Here is an 18,059-nt window from a genome sequence, read left to right as displayed (position 1 = left end):
TTGACTCACTTTATCAGCGTTATTGACCATGTGAAAAGAGTATTGTGGTCAACGGATGTTACTTTGATGGTGCATAAAGAAATTTTGTTTCCAAACGTGGTGTTATATTTGTTTAACGCTTCTATTCGTCTAACTTTTTAGAAGCACCTTGCATAATTAATTTAAGACAAAAAGCAACATTTAAAGAATATTTACGTTTTGAATTCGCAACTTCGAAAAATTCCGTAGTTCAAACTGGCATTTATGAATGAGATTTTAATACTATTGAATGATTTGGTTTTCTTATTTTCCTTATAACGATAGCTGCACTTGCTTTGTTGTAACTTATTTCCTGCCTCTCTTAAACAACTTTTAAAATAGTTGTAAGTATGTTTTAGCCGGGTAACTTCGAAGAAAATCAGATCCCCGAAGAGCTGAGAGTAAGTGAAAAAGAAATTGGGGAAACAAATTTGAAATTAAAGACTGAAATGGAGAAAAGATAAAAGAGCCAGAAGAAGTTCCAGAACCCCCTGTTTCAGTTCCTTACCTACAGTTCTGTGCTTCTTTAGTTTCCCGCTTTTAATTAATTTGGCAATATTATTAACAACAAACTTCGACAAAAAAAACAAATAATTTTACTTTATTAGCTTTTACATTTAACATTTTATTCAACTTCATTAACAAAGAACTTTTACAATTAACATTTAATTGAGTTTTTTAGGCAATAAATTTTTACAATAACCATTTAATTTAACTTTTTAAACAATAAACTTTTATAATTAACATTCAATTTATTCAATTTTGTTTCGCATTGAATAAAATGTCCTAAATCGTAGTTTATATAGCTAGACGTCTGCGATATTGGGAATAAAAGCAGGTTTCTTCCCATGTCTACTACGATGAAGTAGTTTCCTTTGCTTCTTTGTGGATTCACATAGATTCCATGTCTGTCCACAATCTCGAGGCACCTCAATCAAGAAGCAAGTTCATCATAGCAAACAAAGGCAGAAGTAACATTAAGCCCTAAAATAGCGGACTGTCGCTATTTAGGCTGTGATTTCGGGTTTTAGTCTCTCTAACTTACCCAAAGCAAACCATACATATTGAAAGAATATTCATATATACACTGATGAGCCAAAACATTATGCCCACACAGTCAATAACGCCTTGTACCACCTTTGGTCTGCAAAACAGCTGCAATTCGCCTTGGAATGGATGCCTCAAGCTCTTGGTAGACGTCTGGAGATAGATTGTACCAAATGTTAGTACAGCGGTCACGCAAAGTTTAGAAATCTTGACACAGTGGTCTTTCAGCTCTCAGCTGCCTTTCCATGAAATCCCGAATTTGCGTTATAAGATTCATATCCGGTGAATTTGGTGGCCAAGGCATCAATTGGAGTTATTTATCATGCTGCTGGAACCACTCCAGCACCATTTTTGCCTTGTGACGTGGGGCATTTTGCTGCTGGAAGATGCCATTTCCAGTAAGGAAGACCGCAACGCCATGTCCGGATGCACCTGATCTGCCGAGATGTTCAGATAATCCACAGCCTTTATGGTATGTTCTACCACAATTAAGGGCCCCAGAGCCTGCCAGGTAAAAGTCCCCCAAATCATAGTACCTCCACCACCTGCCTGTTTACGACCAACGGTACAAGACGGGAGCAACTGTTCACCTGTAAGACGGCGAACCTTGATACGACCATCCACGTGATGAACCAGAAACTGCGATTCGTCGGACCAGATAACTTTCTTCCAGTCATCCAAGGACCAATTTCTGTGTTCCCGGGTCTACTGTAGGCGTAGTTGGTGATGATGATTGGTCAATAGAGGCGTACGAGTGGTACGTCTGCTGCGCAGTCCCATATCCAACAGTGTTCGCTGAACTGTGTGTTTGGAAACACTTCCACTCGCACCTGCATTGTATTGAACTGTTAGTTGATCAACTATCTGCCTCCGATTTCATTTTACCAAGCGGCCTAGTCTCCGACGTCCCTTATCTTTGATGACGCGTGGCCGTCCAACACATTCACGCCTACTGTTGGTTTCACCGTCTTTTTTTCCAATTTACACAAGTACTAATGACGACAGATCGTGAACAATCTACCAGTCTTGCAGTTTCTGAGATACTCGTTTCGAGTCTTCAACCCATCACAATCTGCCCTCTATCAAATTCGCTAAGATCGTTATCCTTTTTCATTACTCAGAAAAGAAATTGCTCGAATAAAGCCTAACCTTCTCCCCAGCCTCAGTTATATACCAATCCCACCTCTTCATGTTGTCTCCACGTCATCCAGACGAGTTCTTTGAATAAGTTAGGGGTGGTTATAATATGTTTTGGCTCTTCACTATCACTTCAATTCACTGATCACCAACAATGAAACTCGCTTCATAACATGACATGCAGGGAGATGTTTTATTTTGACAGGGCTAAACAGGATCCGGTAACCCCAAGTGTTTTTCTGTTTTAATGGTAAGACTCATTTCAGGATAACGAAGAAACAAAAAAGTGGTCAACAATAAAAGCTATCTCCTGGAGTTTAGGGTTAATCCACTGGAGTTAGGATTAATATTTCAACTTGAAAAATATCACCAAATAGGCAATTGCCTCGTTCAAATGTGTAAGCAATTTTCACCCGTCATACCTTGACAGGCGATTTTCTAGTTATAACATAATTAATGTTTCGTAAAGAAGCTATTCAGTACTTTAACTTATACAATTTTTCTAAAAACAAAAGCCGAGCGTCAGACGGTGTTTTCCACAACTATTCTTTGTTCAAGACTTCTAGAAGGTTTTTCAACCTTTTCCAGCCACTATCATAATATCATTTCAATATTCGTTTCGATAAATTGCTTTGCATTCTTCACTAAGACAGTGACACGTCTTTTCACGACAACAGACGATATTTCGAAATTCCTGGCATGGAATACCTCCACCAAAATATGTTCCATAGAATACGTAATCTTTTCGTTTGACATTGATTTATATTTTCGAGTATTCTAAAATTTCGAGTATCATTTTTTGAGCCCTACTGAGCCGAGCACGGATATCTTTATCAATATTGCAAAATATTATTTGAAATACGACTTTTTCAAGTATTTCTTACACTATTCAGAATAAAATATTTCCGTGTATGAGACTATTTTCCCAAAATATATTTCCTTTCTGAATCATTGAAAACGATTTCTATACGAAACTGTTTTGCTTTTTTTTAAAAGTAACTCTGTTAGGAGACTGTTTTGTGTAAATATTTCAAATATTCGTGCAGAAATAATATAATACACTCGTTTTACCTTAACGAAAAAAAAAGCCTTAATGTCAATGCCTTTTAATGTTTTGCGGCATTGTTTACGTAGTTAAAATGTTTGTTCGGCATGAAAACATGTTAAAAAAATTATCTACACTTTTCTAAAAGGGATCGAATAAGAATGTTAAGAGATTTTAATCTTTTGTTATTTTAATTATTATATGCGTACATTTTTTTTTGGTTTTTAAAAATATTAACATTATCTTATATCAGTATATAAGTACTAATAATAATATAATAAATTTCTGATTTGTTTGCATATATATATATATAAATTATCAAACTTTGATGCAGTTTTGGTTATTAAAATATTATTTTATTAGTAATCATTTAAGTTTTCGTTGAAAAACTGATTATAATGTTCCTAATAGAGCTCTGGCATACTGTGAGCAGAATATGCATACTAAGGGTAAGTAATTATAATACCTATCTTAGGAATATTTATGCTGGTTTGGACTAGGTGATGTCTTTTCGCCCGACTCAAAGTCTCCTCCCCCCCCCCCCCTTTTTGTAGTTAAAATCATATCTTTTGAAACATCAAAGGGGGAGGAAATTTGAACTGCTGGCGAAATTGGGAATACAATCTTATTGACGCTTGTGACATTCAAGAGACACCTTTTTTTGAAGTACAGTGGGCCCTTGATTTACGCGGGTTTATTTTGCACGGTTTCAATTGTACGCGGTTTAAGATTTGAGACCTTTATTTTATTTCACGCGGATGAGTTTCCGTTTTACGCGGATGTGGCAATGCAAACAAATAACATTTTCCCCTCTTTCAAACTCCAAATTCCTGAAGATTGCAGATTGATCGTTATCAACTGTATTTTGGCGTGCTAATAATCGAGCTTGGGCCACTGGAAACATTTTTTGCGATTGGTTCCTGAGCTCTTTCCGGAAGAAAAGTTATTAAACAGACACAGTTCAGAACTCACTGGAAGAAGAGCTTTTAGGAGTGACAAAGGAGGCCAAAACCAACGAGGATACCGACGTAAGTGACGCACAACCAAAAACGTTCACATTGAAAGTTTTGAGCCATTCCTAGACTATAAAAATGATCTTTCTGATTTGTTAGTGAAGGAAGATTCTATCAAGGAACTGATGCAAGTGATCATGGATGCGTTAATGCTCTGCAAAAAAGTACAGAATGACTGCTCAAAGACTATCATAACCAGCTCCTCTTTATAAACAGGACACGAAATTAATTTATGCTTTCTTTATGCATGTTATGCATAAAAGTCAATATAAGAACACATTAAACTTATTATACACTTAGTCATTACTAGAATGAAGTATTTTGTTATCTACGGAACCAAAGCATGCAAGTAGGGTAATTACGTATGCTTGAAAATAATTTCTAAACGTTTACCGACCTAATTCATTCTAAAATTTGGCTCCTACGTAGTTTCACCCAGTCAAAAAAAAAAAAAAAAAAAAAATGCTTACGTAAAGGAACTTTAATTGAAATACGGCTATATAATAGCAACATTTACTGAATATCAATTTCCGTCAAACCTCTTGAAACAAAAATACATACTTAGCTTCAAACAATGTATATGAAGCGTGGCAAAAACATATATTATATTTCTCTTTCAGATGTACCAAAAATGCTTTGCAAATAATTCAATTTACAACAAAGTAATTACCTGCGATGAAAAGAGATGTTTTCCATATTAATGAAAGTATAAATTTCTGAAGAAGATTTTTCCTGCAATTTAAAAATAAGTACTTAAAAATATATTTTAATTACCGTTGTATATTTCACTTGAGAAATGACTCGCTAGAAATTAAAGACATCAATTAAGAATTCATTAAACATTTATTTAACGATAGTTAAATTAAAGTTTATTCATTAAGAAATCTTGAATATTAAAGGAAAGAGTATAAAGATTTTAAAGACTGTGATGGTATTTAACATGTTGTCACATTTTTTCTGGCGTTCAAGTCATAATTGTTTAATCAATTTTAATGCGATCATTGTTTCTATAATATGAAGAAAAATTACAATGTAGTGTTATTATTTTAAAAGATATGAGTTGAAGATTATTTATATTCACTTTATTCAAATGAAATTGGACATACAGTGAAACCTGCGTCAGTTGACTACCTGCGGTGCACTACTTTAGTGGTCAACTTAAACAGGTGGTCAACTTACAGAGGTTGATTTACATGATAAAGGCTAATTCTGTGCCTGAAAAAAAGCGGTCAACTTAGACAGGTGGTCAACTTACAGTGTTTGATTTATATGATAAAGACTAATTCTGTGCCTGAAAAAAGCGGTCAACTTAGACAGGTGGTCAACTTGCAAGGAGGGTCAACTTCACAGGTTTTACTGTATTAGCAAAGGTAGCATTATAAGTTGTAGCGATAACTTTTCTTCTGATTTAAACCGTTGTGTCTTAAAGTCAGACCAAACAACGTAAGTAGAAGCACAAATTTGTAAATTACAGCGTTGTGTCTTGATTCGTTTTAATATGCGTTTTCGGTGGCGGACAAAAAATATTGCATGACGATGTAATATTTATATAAATTAACTGTATTTTAAAGGTTGAGATGGTTTCAGGATATGAGCTTCGATCTAGTCTTTTGTCGATTTGAGTAAATTTTTTGCCTATAAACTATCGTGAGTTTTGAGCTTGAATCTCTGGCACAAGAAAAAAAGAACCGTAGTAGAGACAAATTTTGTCGAATGATAAAAAATACTGGAAAGTGAGCGCAACCTCCCCCCCCCCCCCCCCCCCATCCGAGCTTAAACTTTTAGGAGGATGGAAATTCTTAATTTGTCGATTGAAACTACAAACTTTGCCAAGTATAACTCCAAATTTCATCGAATAATGATAATATTGCCTAATCGTAGGACAACATTTTTCGAATAAGGAAATTTTCGGAAAGTGACCTTTCAGTGGGGCGCCCCTGAATAAGCGATGTATTCCTGAGAATGTTAATTGCTCAAGTGATCGCAATCTTCAATGACAGCGTCAGAAATTATCCCTGATGCTTTGTTCAAGCACTGAAATCAGGTTTGTTAAACTGACAGACGGGAAGTGTCAGTGCTTTAGATTTGGTTGAATCGCGATTTCGGTACAAAAAAAAAATGATTGAAGCGCCAACATAGAAGTTCAAAAATACACTTGGTTTGTAATCCAAACTAAGGTAGAAAATGTGTAGTGTCCAACTGAGATCCTAGAAAAATCAGTAAACTAACAGCAACCAAATATATAATTATGTCCTGAGTCAAGCTGCATAAAAATCACCACACTTACAGCAAAATTCTAGCTGCGTGTATAGCGAATTAGAACAGGGTACAAATACTAACAGGAAAAATATGTGTTGCAAATGACGTCAAAAGTCAATAAAAAGTAAAGATTTATCTGTATTAAATGACGTCATTACAAACAAAGCAAATTAATAGCGAAATTATTTTTTTAAATAATATCATGGCGAAATTAGATCATAACAATGACATATTTTCTTTTCAAACTGACGAAATAAACAACATTACTGAAAGTAGTTATGTATTCAAAGTAGATAATTATTAATAACGAAATTTTAAAATATGTATCATTTTTCTACTGTAACATAAGGGTGTGGTAATTGAATGTCGCAGAACCAATATAGAGTGCCGAAAGCCTAATATACCAAGAAAAAAAAAGGTTGTATACTTTTTTTGGAGACATTTACATGAACTGCACGATTGATTGATTGACAGTTGACAGTTTTTACCTCTCAGAAATTAATGCAATCTAATATCCCTGTGTAACTATTGACCTACCGAATGAAAACTATAAACCCTATTTATTTGGAAAAACAACTACACTACTTTCAAAAAATCATATTTTTACGAATTTCTAGAGAAATAGGGGCCAGTTTTTCTGTAACTTTTATCACATTAAAAGTATGCTTCTGCCTACAACTTTCAATAGAAATTTTATCACCATGCTTTTCGGGGAACAGTAACAAATAAAGAAACACAAAACGTTTTTTGATCTTCCTTCACCGTAAAGAGCATGGAGCAATTAGTTTGCATACTATGTACAAGAAGTTTTTAGATTTTGGTTAAAGTATAATTTATATTCACGAAGCAATAAACACTTCTTTCAAAAGTATCAATTTTGTTCACATGTTTTTGGTCTGGATGCAGAGGTCAAAATACAAATGGTCTCTCATTTTTCGAGAAATTCGTAATGATTTTTTTTTAGTCTACCTGTAAATATATATTTACATTATTCATCCTATCTTCTTGAAATTACTTATTTTCAATCGTTCAAAAATCTCGTTTTTTTTTTAAATTAGAAAATGTGCTAAATTAAATATATTTTATGACACAATAAGTCAAAATTACGCAGCCTGTAGTGTATTTCCTTTCGGATAAGATTAAATGTATAGTTAAAATGTGCAAAATGGGGTTGATCTCTTCAGTAAAAAGTACTACTTTTAGTCACTGAGATTGATAGAATAAGCAAAAAAAAAAAAAAAGTGGAGCGAGAAAAAACTTTCATTTTCCAACGCTTAATTTTTAATTATTTTTTTAAAGGTCTTTATTTGAAAATAAGGCATGGTCTTTGTGACGTCACAAACGATGTACTTTGGCACATCTGTCTACCGTATTTCCAAGTTATGATAATCAAGAAGCGAATTAAATATTGTGCTCTACGTTTGCTATTAACCATATTGTTGCCAACGCATGTGACTAAAGAAACTAATTAAATATTGTGCTCTGTGAATGACGTCAGTGAAATGCATTTTCATCATTTGTGATGTCATCGGCAGAAGCGTAAACAATGAAATGTATTTTTTTTTTTAAATATATATTTAACTTAGTCAAGTTATTTAAAAAATGCTCAGGTCGATTGTTTTTAAGCGTGATCTTTCAAAAAAAAAAAAAAAAAAAAAATCTTTAAAATTTCCGAAACGACCCCATCGTTATTATATTTTCCTCCAGTTTTCAAACTACGGAATATGCCGCCAACTATGTTATTTTTTTTCTGAACTAAAAAATGTTCAACTGCAACTTCAACAACCTTTGATATTTTTTGAAAACAACAATGATTCCAATAATGCATTGTTTTGGTATCATTGAAGTAGATAAGAGATGTTGAGAATCTAGCTGATTCAAGAATATCATTGAAAATCGCAGGTACTATACGTCACTGTCAAAGTGGGAGGGAAACGTGTCAAAAGAAAGGTTTCTCGCGTCTGAAGATTATTTATGTGTTTGGATTTACACAAGTTCTTCGCAACAAATGAATAAAAGAAAGGAATAAAGATATGGTTGGGGTAACTTGTCAATTGCATCCCAAAATCTCTTGTTGAAACGTTTCAAACATTTTATTTTCAATGAAAATATAGGAAAATGATGAAACATCGATTTCAAGTGTTTTAGAGTTGTTACAGCATAATAATCATCAAATGTTTTTGGAAAACTGTTAAAAATATCCTCGAAGTTATTGTCTTAATTAAAATGTGAAAGAATGACTTGTGTAATAAGAGGGATGTGATCAAAGTGTGAGCAATTAATGCATAAACATAAAAATAGTTAAATTAGTTGTAATTACAAGAAAAAAAATATATACAGTGACTCCTAAAAGTGTTCGTACACCTTCGACTTTCAATGAAATAGGCCCCATGCATTGGTTAGAATTAATATTTCGGAATAGATATTTAATCACAAGATCTATGATCTATTTTTAACAAAACTACACGAAAATTTTTAACAAAACATTAAAATTTAATTTTTTAAAAATCAAAAACCAAAAAGTGCCGGGAATTTTATTTCGCAAAAATCTTCGTACACTTTGAAAAAAATGTCAAAACATTAGTAAATAATCTAACTTTTTACAAAATTATTATTTAGTAGAATATCATACAGTATCAACAACAGCTTTTAAACGTCTGGGAATAGATTTCATTGTTTTTTCTTTCTTTTTTTATGCAATTTCTAAATAAGTGTTCAGCCGTTCTTCGAGTCTTACTGTTTTCAGTTCGCTTTTCGTTTCAATGGTGTATTTTCGCAATCAAGCCGCCAGATATCTCCAAATATGTTCCATTAAGTTTAAATCTGGTAATTGAGAAGATATTTCTAAGTTTAAGGATAATTTTTGAGGCACCAAACGCAAACGTGTACTTCTTATCGTTATATTGATAAAAACAAAGCTGTTTAAGATTACCAAATTTTGGGCTAATAGTTTAAAATTGTTTTTTAAAATATTTAAATGAACAGCATAATTCATTATTTCTTCTAAAAATTCTAAATTTCCAAGTCCTGATGCAGTTATGCACCTTCACACAAGAACACCTTCACCTTCCTGATTAAGTGATCCAACTAAGTTCTTAAGATTAAATTCCTCATTTTTCTTCTATTGACAATTTAACCTAAAATATTGAATTTATTTTCATCTATAAGTAAGACGTTGTTTCAAAATATTTTGAGCTTATTTATCATTGATTCTACGACGGAAAGCGTAAGCTTACTGTTTTTTGCACGAACAAGAAAATTTCTGCGTGAAGAGATCCCTTTAATCCAGCTAATTAGAGAACTTGACGAACAATTTTAGGTGAAAATTTAACGCAAAATGTTTCATTCAATTCTGCAGAAACTTTTTCAGCACACAAATGTGTATTTTTCATAATTTTTTTAACTATAAACCTCCGATCACGCTTTATTAACTTTGCCTGTTGACCTTTTTTTACCTTGTTTTCGATCCGATTCTTGTTTTTAAATCATTTTATCAAGCACTTCACTATAGAATGGTATTAAATAAATAATTTAGAGACATTTTAAACAATTTATGTCCACTATGAAAGGATAAAATCAAATTTCGAATCGTGTTTCTTGTTTTCTACTCATGCCTGCCATTTAAAAATAATAAGCAGAATATTAGGGAACAAATGAACAAAAAATTAAAGGCAAATGACTTTACAGGGTCATTACATGGCAAAAATAGTAAAAAAAATCACATATGATAATTTTAATCATGAATTTATTCGAAAATATTTCAGTGTACGATGAGTTTTGTGGCGTATTTTTTCTGTATCTTCGTTTTTTGGCAAATTTCAAAAATATAATCTGGCAATATTTTGAAAAAAAAAAAAAAAAACTACTGGGTGTTATTTAGAATGTCATAGGAATGGTGTGAAAAAAATTTGCACTTCATATTCGAATTTAATTTTGCGTTATTTTGGTTTTATTTAAAAATTTCAAGGTGTACGAACACTTTTGGGAGACACTGTATACTAGATGAATGCGTCAAATTTTATAAACTGCGTTGAATTGAATTAATATAGTTAGATAACCCATTTTTACTTTCTTCTATATCTAATATATAGAAGAAAGTATTGGATTCGTGCAAATTTTCGAATTTCGAATTTTGACGGATTCGAACGTTTTGAGGTGTGCTGAGTCCATTTCGACCATTTTCGGAAAATGTCTGTCTGTCTGTGTGTGTGTGTGTGTATGTATGTGTGTGTGTATGTATGTGTGTCACGTCTGTGTGTGACCAGTTTTTTGTGGCCGCTCTACAACGAAAACTACCGCATGAAATCGAACGAAATTTAGTACACATATGTGCCCGTATGTGAACTTGTGCCCATTAGTTTTTGGCGCGAATTCCTCCAAGGGGGGTGGAGCAATGGGACGTTTTTTGAGTTACGCGTGCTTGCTATTCCTCAGGAAGTAACTGGCGGAATCAAACAAAATTTGGTCCATATGTTGCCATTAACAGGAACAGGTGCTGATTCAATTTTGGTGTCAATAACTCAAAGGGGGGTTGAGCTATAGAACGTTTTTTGTCGTCAATTGTGACTGCTGTATCTCAAGAAATAATGAACGGAATGAAAGAAAAATTTATCGGCAAGTAGCCCTTAGTGGGTATAAGAGCTGATTTTATTTTGGTGTCAACAGCTAAAAAGGGGGTAGCGCAATCGCCCGTTCTTTTTTTCCATTGTGAGTACCCTATCTCAAGAAGTAATGCTACGTTCTGGTTGAAATTTGGAATATATGTGAATCCATACGTAAACAGGCTTTGGTTCAATTTTGACGCCAATCGCTCCAAGAGGTGTTGATTTTTTTTTTTTTTTTTTTTGCGAATAAAAATAGCTTTATTAATGCAACAATAAGAAAGATAAATCGTAATAGATTGTCGTCTGCGTATTTCTCGTGATTTTAATTGTATGGAAATGATCGGAAATATTATCTCAATGATTTAAAATTTTTAACTGTTGCCATCTTATGTTTGTTAACAAATAAAATATTTGTAATTAATTCAAGCAAGGCTTTTAAAATAACTTTCAATTTTCGCTCTTTGCTTTGCTTTTGCAATAATTCAGACATTGGGATGGTCGTCAAGTTTTTGCATGTGTAATTTTGTTTTTGTTGGGAATATTGCGTCCTCGTCAAGCATGGGGAGGGATCAGAAAAGAAAAAAAAGAAAAATATAGAAGAAAGTTTCGTAATGGCCACAACATACTAGTTGGAAAATGTCTGTCTGTGTGTGTGCGTGTGTGTCATGTATGTGTGTGACCAGTTTTTGTGGCCGTTTTACAGCAAAAACTACCACATGAAATCGATCGAAATTTGGTACACATATGTGCCCCTATGTGAATTTGTGCCCATTGGTTTTTGGCGCTAATTCTTCCAAGGGGAGTGGAGCAATGGGACATTTCTTGAGTTATGCGTGCCTGCAATAATCCAAGAAGAAACTGGCGTAATCAAACAAAATTTGGTCCATTTGTTGCCCCTAACAGGTACAGGCGCTGATTCAATTTTGTTGTCAATAGCTTGAACGGGGGTTGAGCTATAGAACGTTTTTTGTCGTCAATTGTGACTGCTGTATCTCAAGAAATAATTAAAGGAATCAAACAAAAATTTATCGACAAGTAGCCCTTAGAGGGTATAAGAGCTGATTCTATTTTGGCGTCAACAGCTGAAAGGGGGGTGGCGCAATCGAACGTTCTTTTTTTTCCATTGTGAGTGCCATATCTCAAAAAGTAAAGCTACGTTCTGGATGAAATATGGAATAAATGTGAATCCATATATAAACAGGCTTTGGTTCAATTGTGGTGCCAATCGTTTCATGGGGGGCTGATTTTATTTTTGTGTGAGTGAATAAAAATAGCTTTATTAATGCAACAATAAGAAAGATAAATCGCAACCATCGAGAAGGAATACTAGAATAATATCTATTCCTTCTCAATGATCGCAATTGACTGTCGTCTGCGTATTTCTCGTGATTTTAATTGTATCGAAAATGTTATCTCAATGATTTAAAAATTTTAACTGTTGCCATATTGTGTTTGTTAACAAATAAAATCTGTAATTATTTTAAGCAAGGCTTTTAAAATTATATTCATTCATTCTTTGCTGTTCTTTTGAAATAAATCGGGAATTGGGAAGGTCGTCAAGTTTTGGCATCTGTGATTTTGTTTTTGTTGGGAATATTTCTTCCTCGTCAAGCATAGGGAGTGATTATAATTATAAGAAAGATACAGAAGAAAGTTTCGTGATGGCCACAACATACTAGTTTAAAGTCGCCTTAATACCTGATAATCCATGATAATGCTTTACAAGGATACTATTTTAATTTCCCATTATGAGGTCATTTATTTTAACACGTTAAAAACACCCACTTTTCTTACCAAAAACTTATTCATGATGCCATAAGGATTTTAGTTGGGCATTTTGCCTGTTAAAATATTTTATGTTTATTATTTTTGTGTATGTTGGTGGACATTATTTCCGTATTTAAACATTGTTATATTATAGCTATCATACAATAATTACATTTTATAACGTGCACTAAGACGTGATGAGTTTGGTACGAAGCTGTTTTTCTGCGAATTATACATTGGATTTTAAAGTGGTTAATCAATACTTAACACCATAATTTAAAATTTTGATTCGAACTTTTTGCTGCAATAATTTCAAACTTGTGCTCCGAGGTTAAAAAGCAAAATATAATGATATATATTTAAAATCAACTTGTACTGGTGTAAATATTAATATCTGTCTGTCTGTTTTGTGTCTATAGAAAAACAAGTATGATGTGGACATCACGAAACTTTCTTATATATCTTTCGTATAATTATAATCCCCCTCCGTTCTTGACGAGGTAGCAATATTCCCAACAAAAACAAAATTACACACGCCAAAACTTAACGACCATATCATCTACCTATTTATCTCAAAAGCAAAGCAAAGAATGAAAATTGAATATTATTTCAATTGCCTTGCTTAAAATAATTACAAACATTTATTTATTAACAAACACAAGATGGCAACAGTTAAAAAGTTTAAATCATCGCAATCCATAGACTAATAATAAGAGTAGACCGAGCTTTCTCATTCTTGCTGATAAAGAAAATTGGTTCATAGATGTATCATGTGACTAGTGGAAGGGCTTGGCGAAGACTTTGGCAGCATAGTTGCTAGAAGGCAGCATTATCTATAGTTTGGCACTCGACATGTATTTTAAGACAATGTGTTTTCATTAAAAAAAACTTCCAGGTGCAGAGATTGAACTGTTTTTCTTTTAGTTATGCATTATTTTGACATTAGTAATAGTTTTTGATCAGTTTTCGGTAACTTTTATTTCATTTGGAGCTGTCAGCGTTGGCGTGAACGTTTTGCGTTAAAGCAAAAATGTACTAATCGGTATCTTAAATTGAAACTGTAGGTAAAAATCTTACCGTTCGCTGATTCTTCTTGGTCGCTTGCATCTTTTATTGCTTTGAGAGTTATTGAAATTGACTAAAGAAAATGCACAATACTATCTAAACGAAAAACTCACTATATTAACAAAATATTTACAACTTAGAATAACAAATTTACAAATCGGACTCCATAAAAGATCATTTTTCCGTGTTCCATCAATTCTATTTATTTTATTTCGCGCTGGCGTTGATCGTCTGTTACGAATAACGCCCGCTGTTGCTAGGATATCCACCAGTCACATGGTTTGGTTTACGAGCAGCAAAAGGGTTGCCATAGCTCGGTCTACTCTTATTATTAGTCTATGTCGCAATCTTCTTGTCATTTTCTAACAAATAAAATCACGCGAATTACGCAGACGACAGTTTATAACGATTTATCTTTCTTATTGTTGCAATTATAAAGCTATTTTTGTTCACACACACACACACACAAAAAAAAAAAAAAAAAAAAAAAAAAAAAACAGCCCCCATGGAGCGATTGGCACCAAAATTGAACCAACGGATGTTTACATATGGATTGACATTTATTCCAAATTTCATCCAGAACGTAGCATTACTTAGATATAGCACTCACAATGAAAAACAAAGAACGTTCGATTGCGCCACCCCCTTTTCAGCTATTGACGTCAAAATAGAATCAGCTTTTATAGCCTCTAATAACGGCTACTTGTCGATAAATTTTTGTTTGATTACGTTCATTATTTCTTAAGATACAGCAGTTCATTTGAAGACAAAAAACGTTCTATAGCTCAAACCCCGTTTGAGCTATTGACACCAAGAATGAATCAGCACCTGCCCCTGTTAGGGGCAACATATGGACCAAACTTTGTTTGATTCCGCCAGTTACTTCCTGCAGAATAGCAGGCAAGCATAACTCAAAAAACGTCCCACTGTTCCACCCCCTTTGGAGGATTTCGCGCCAAAAACCAATGGGCACAAGTTCACATAGAGGCACATATGTGTATTAAATTTCGTTCAATTTCATGCGGTAGTTTTTGCTGTAGAGCGGCCACAAAAAACTGGTCTCACACATACGTAACACACTTACACATACATACACAGATATTTTTCAAAAATGGTCGAAACGGACTCAGCGCATCTCAAAACGTTCGAATCCGCCAAAATTCGAAATTGGAAAATTTGCACGAATCAAATACTTTCTTCTATACATTAGATGAAAAAATAATAAATTGTACATAATCCTGAACAACTTTAAGTGCCTTTTAAAATATGAATCACAATTCAAAACTTTTTTTGATCTGTTACCGACTTTTGACTACTCTTTACGTAACCTTTACAAATGTAATTTTAAAAATAGTTACGTTAACTAGAAATACATTGATTGTGTGGAAGAACTCGGAAAGAATTCAGTTATTCATTTTAAACAAAGTTCCATCACACGCACACAAGATACTGGAATTTTCTAATTTTCCCAAAGTTTTGAATATTTTCCCCTCGAGACATGCAAACATAAGTTCATATTTAGATAAATGATTCTCGTAATTACTGAAGCGCTTTAGACGTCAACACACTCTTGAAGAAGCTATCCCCATGGCACATGTCCACTCCCTGAACGACATCTTAAAATGTTGAATCAAATAATTTAGCTTTCTTGATGAATCCTTGATGAAATATGATGTTGCTCTGAAGTTAAATGACCTTGTAATTATGCAATTGAGAATGTATCACAAAGGAGTAATCGAGAAGGTTCTCTTGAGAGTTGAGGTAATGCATCAATCTTCATTCACGAAGGTTTGTTAATGATTTCATAACATTCTTGGAATGGTAAAGTGTCCACGAAGAGTACTAGGTTTTTTTTTGTACATTTCGTTTATGTAAATATATACGAAGGCTGTTCAATACGATATAAAACTACAAAACTAAATTTATAAAAAATACAGAACAACTTTAATCGTCATAACTTACATGGGTTTCTTAAGAATACATCTGCAGGATTAAATGCATTTATTCCAACGTTATATCCACTTCTTAAAAACTTGTGAACGTTGTTAAATTTGTGCGAGCTTATTCAAAATCGCCTCCGCAGAGCTTCGACATGCTTTGTTGCTTTCAAAATATTTGCTTCGTAATGGTTTTTACTACCTTTTACAAAAAAGAAGTATTGTATTCGCGAAAAAAAAAAATCACTCTAAAATCGGCCTTAATTTCCATTTTGCTCACCCCCGAATGAATGTTAAGTTTTTTTCGACAGGATGTATGGACATGGATGTATTCCAAGGAAAGTACAGACACTCGAAATATCCATTTTGCTCATCCCCGAGTTGATTAGAATGAGTTTTCTCGTGACGTCCGTATGTACGTATGTATGCGCGTATGTGCGTATGTGTGTATGTACGTATATGCGTATGTATCTCGCATAACTCAAAACCGGTGTGTCCTAGAAAGTTAAAATTTGGTACGTAGACTCTTAGTGGGATCTAGTTGTGCACCTTCTCTTTTGGTTGCATACGGATGTTCTTAAGGGGGTCTTTTACACCCTTTTTGGGGGAAAATCATTGTCAATTTCAATGCTAACTCAAATGGTGTTACAATTTGTCAAACAATTGGCGATATATCGCCAATCCTTTGGCCGCCAAGTATTGTCGCCAAGTTGGTGATAAATTTGGCATTTTTTTAAATTTTTAAATCTGGTTTTTATTTGGCCTATATTTGTGATTCTTAAAGAGTGTGTAAAACTTTTTTTTTTTTTTGCTTCTGTTCGCAAGAAACTAGGGGTGAAAATATTCAGTATTTAATTGCTTACTCCCAGGCGCTATTATCATTAAATTCGCGTAAAAAGATGTCATGTGATGCACACATCAGCTCGTTTAAGTTAAGGAAACAGCCAGAAATCACTGATGTAAAATAATTCTGTGATCCCCCTTGATGATAATAGCAGCAGTTTTAATCATTGTCTCTGTGATGGACGTTGAAGGTTGTCCCTCACGTTCAATATCTTCCATATTTTATCTGCTTTCCTGAAAAGCTTGATGCCAGCAAAAAATAGTTTCTGAACATTGCTTCATCGTTGAAAACTTCACGTATCATATTAAATATCTCCAATTCTGATTTTGCTGACGAAAATAAACTTGAATCGCATAACTTTGTTCCAACGAGGCTTCTGTTATGACAAGTGGCTGTAATCTTTGCACTTTGCTGATGCGGCCTTGTGACATTAAGTCTGTGCTCAACGGATATGATGTAGCCCAAGTAAAAATGTCAGGAGGAGTCAGATCAAGTTGATTCGTTAGAGTTATGGATGTTTTCCGTATTTCTCCGGACTAGGAATTACGGCTAGTATGGATAGCGAACCTCTGCATAAGTTTAACCACCCGGTTTCCAGGTAACAAGGCTATGTTTTATTCTACGAATTGCATTTAATAAAACACGTGTAAAAGAAATAAGTACATAAATATTTTTCCTTGGAATAAATTTCATTCTCCCTGTATATTAATTGAAAAAACTTTTTTTATGCATAAAACTTTTTATAATGTACCGCATTTTCTAAGTTGTGAAAAAAAAAAAAAAAAAAAAGATTATGTCGCACTATAGTTACCTCAGTTATGTGAAAGTCATTAAAAGTTGTAGCTTTATACTTGCAGTTTCACATCAGAGACTATTTTTTTTACCATTTTATGTTTCCAGCAAAAAAAAAAAAATCCCAATTTTAAAGTCGTTCCGATTTTATACCACACCACATTCCGCTTTGTACTATATACGTATGAATGTAAGTTTTGAAGAGGCACACGCATGCATTTCAAAGAAGAAAAATGAACGTGCATGCATCGTAGGTACATTAGGAAGCTGCAAACAATAACAAAATAATAATTCACCGCTGCCCCTCTAACACTTAGCCTTCATTCTACGTAATTACTCCATGTACTGTCATTATAATGATAAGACTTAATATTTCTGCAAGTCATTTGTAAGTTAAACTATAACTAACTTAGCAGGAAGATAATTTACTAGAAAATTCAGATAAGGATTCTAAAACTACCTCTTTAGCCCAAAAGATCTATTCAGAACCACACGTTGCTCGTTATGTAATCTCACAAAGCTCATTGTTTT

The sequence above is a fragment of the Uloborus diversus genome, chromosome 7, assembly GCF_026930045.1.
Source record: "Uloborus diversus isolate 005 chromosome 7, Udiv.v.3.1, whole genome shotgun sequence".
Taxonomy (NCBI): Eukaryota; Metazoa; Arthropoda; class Arachnida; order Araneae; family Uloboridae; genus Uloborus; species Uloborus diversus.
Note: the sequence above shows the minus strand (reverse complement) of the source record.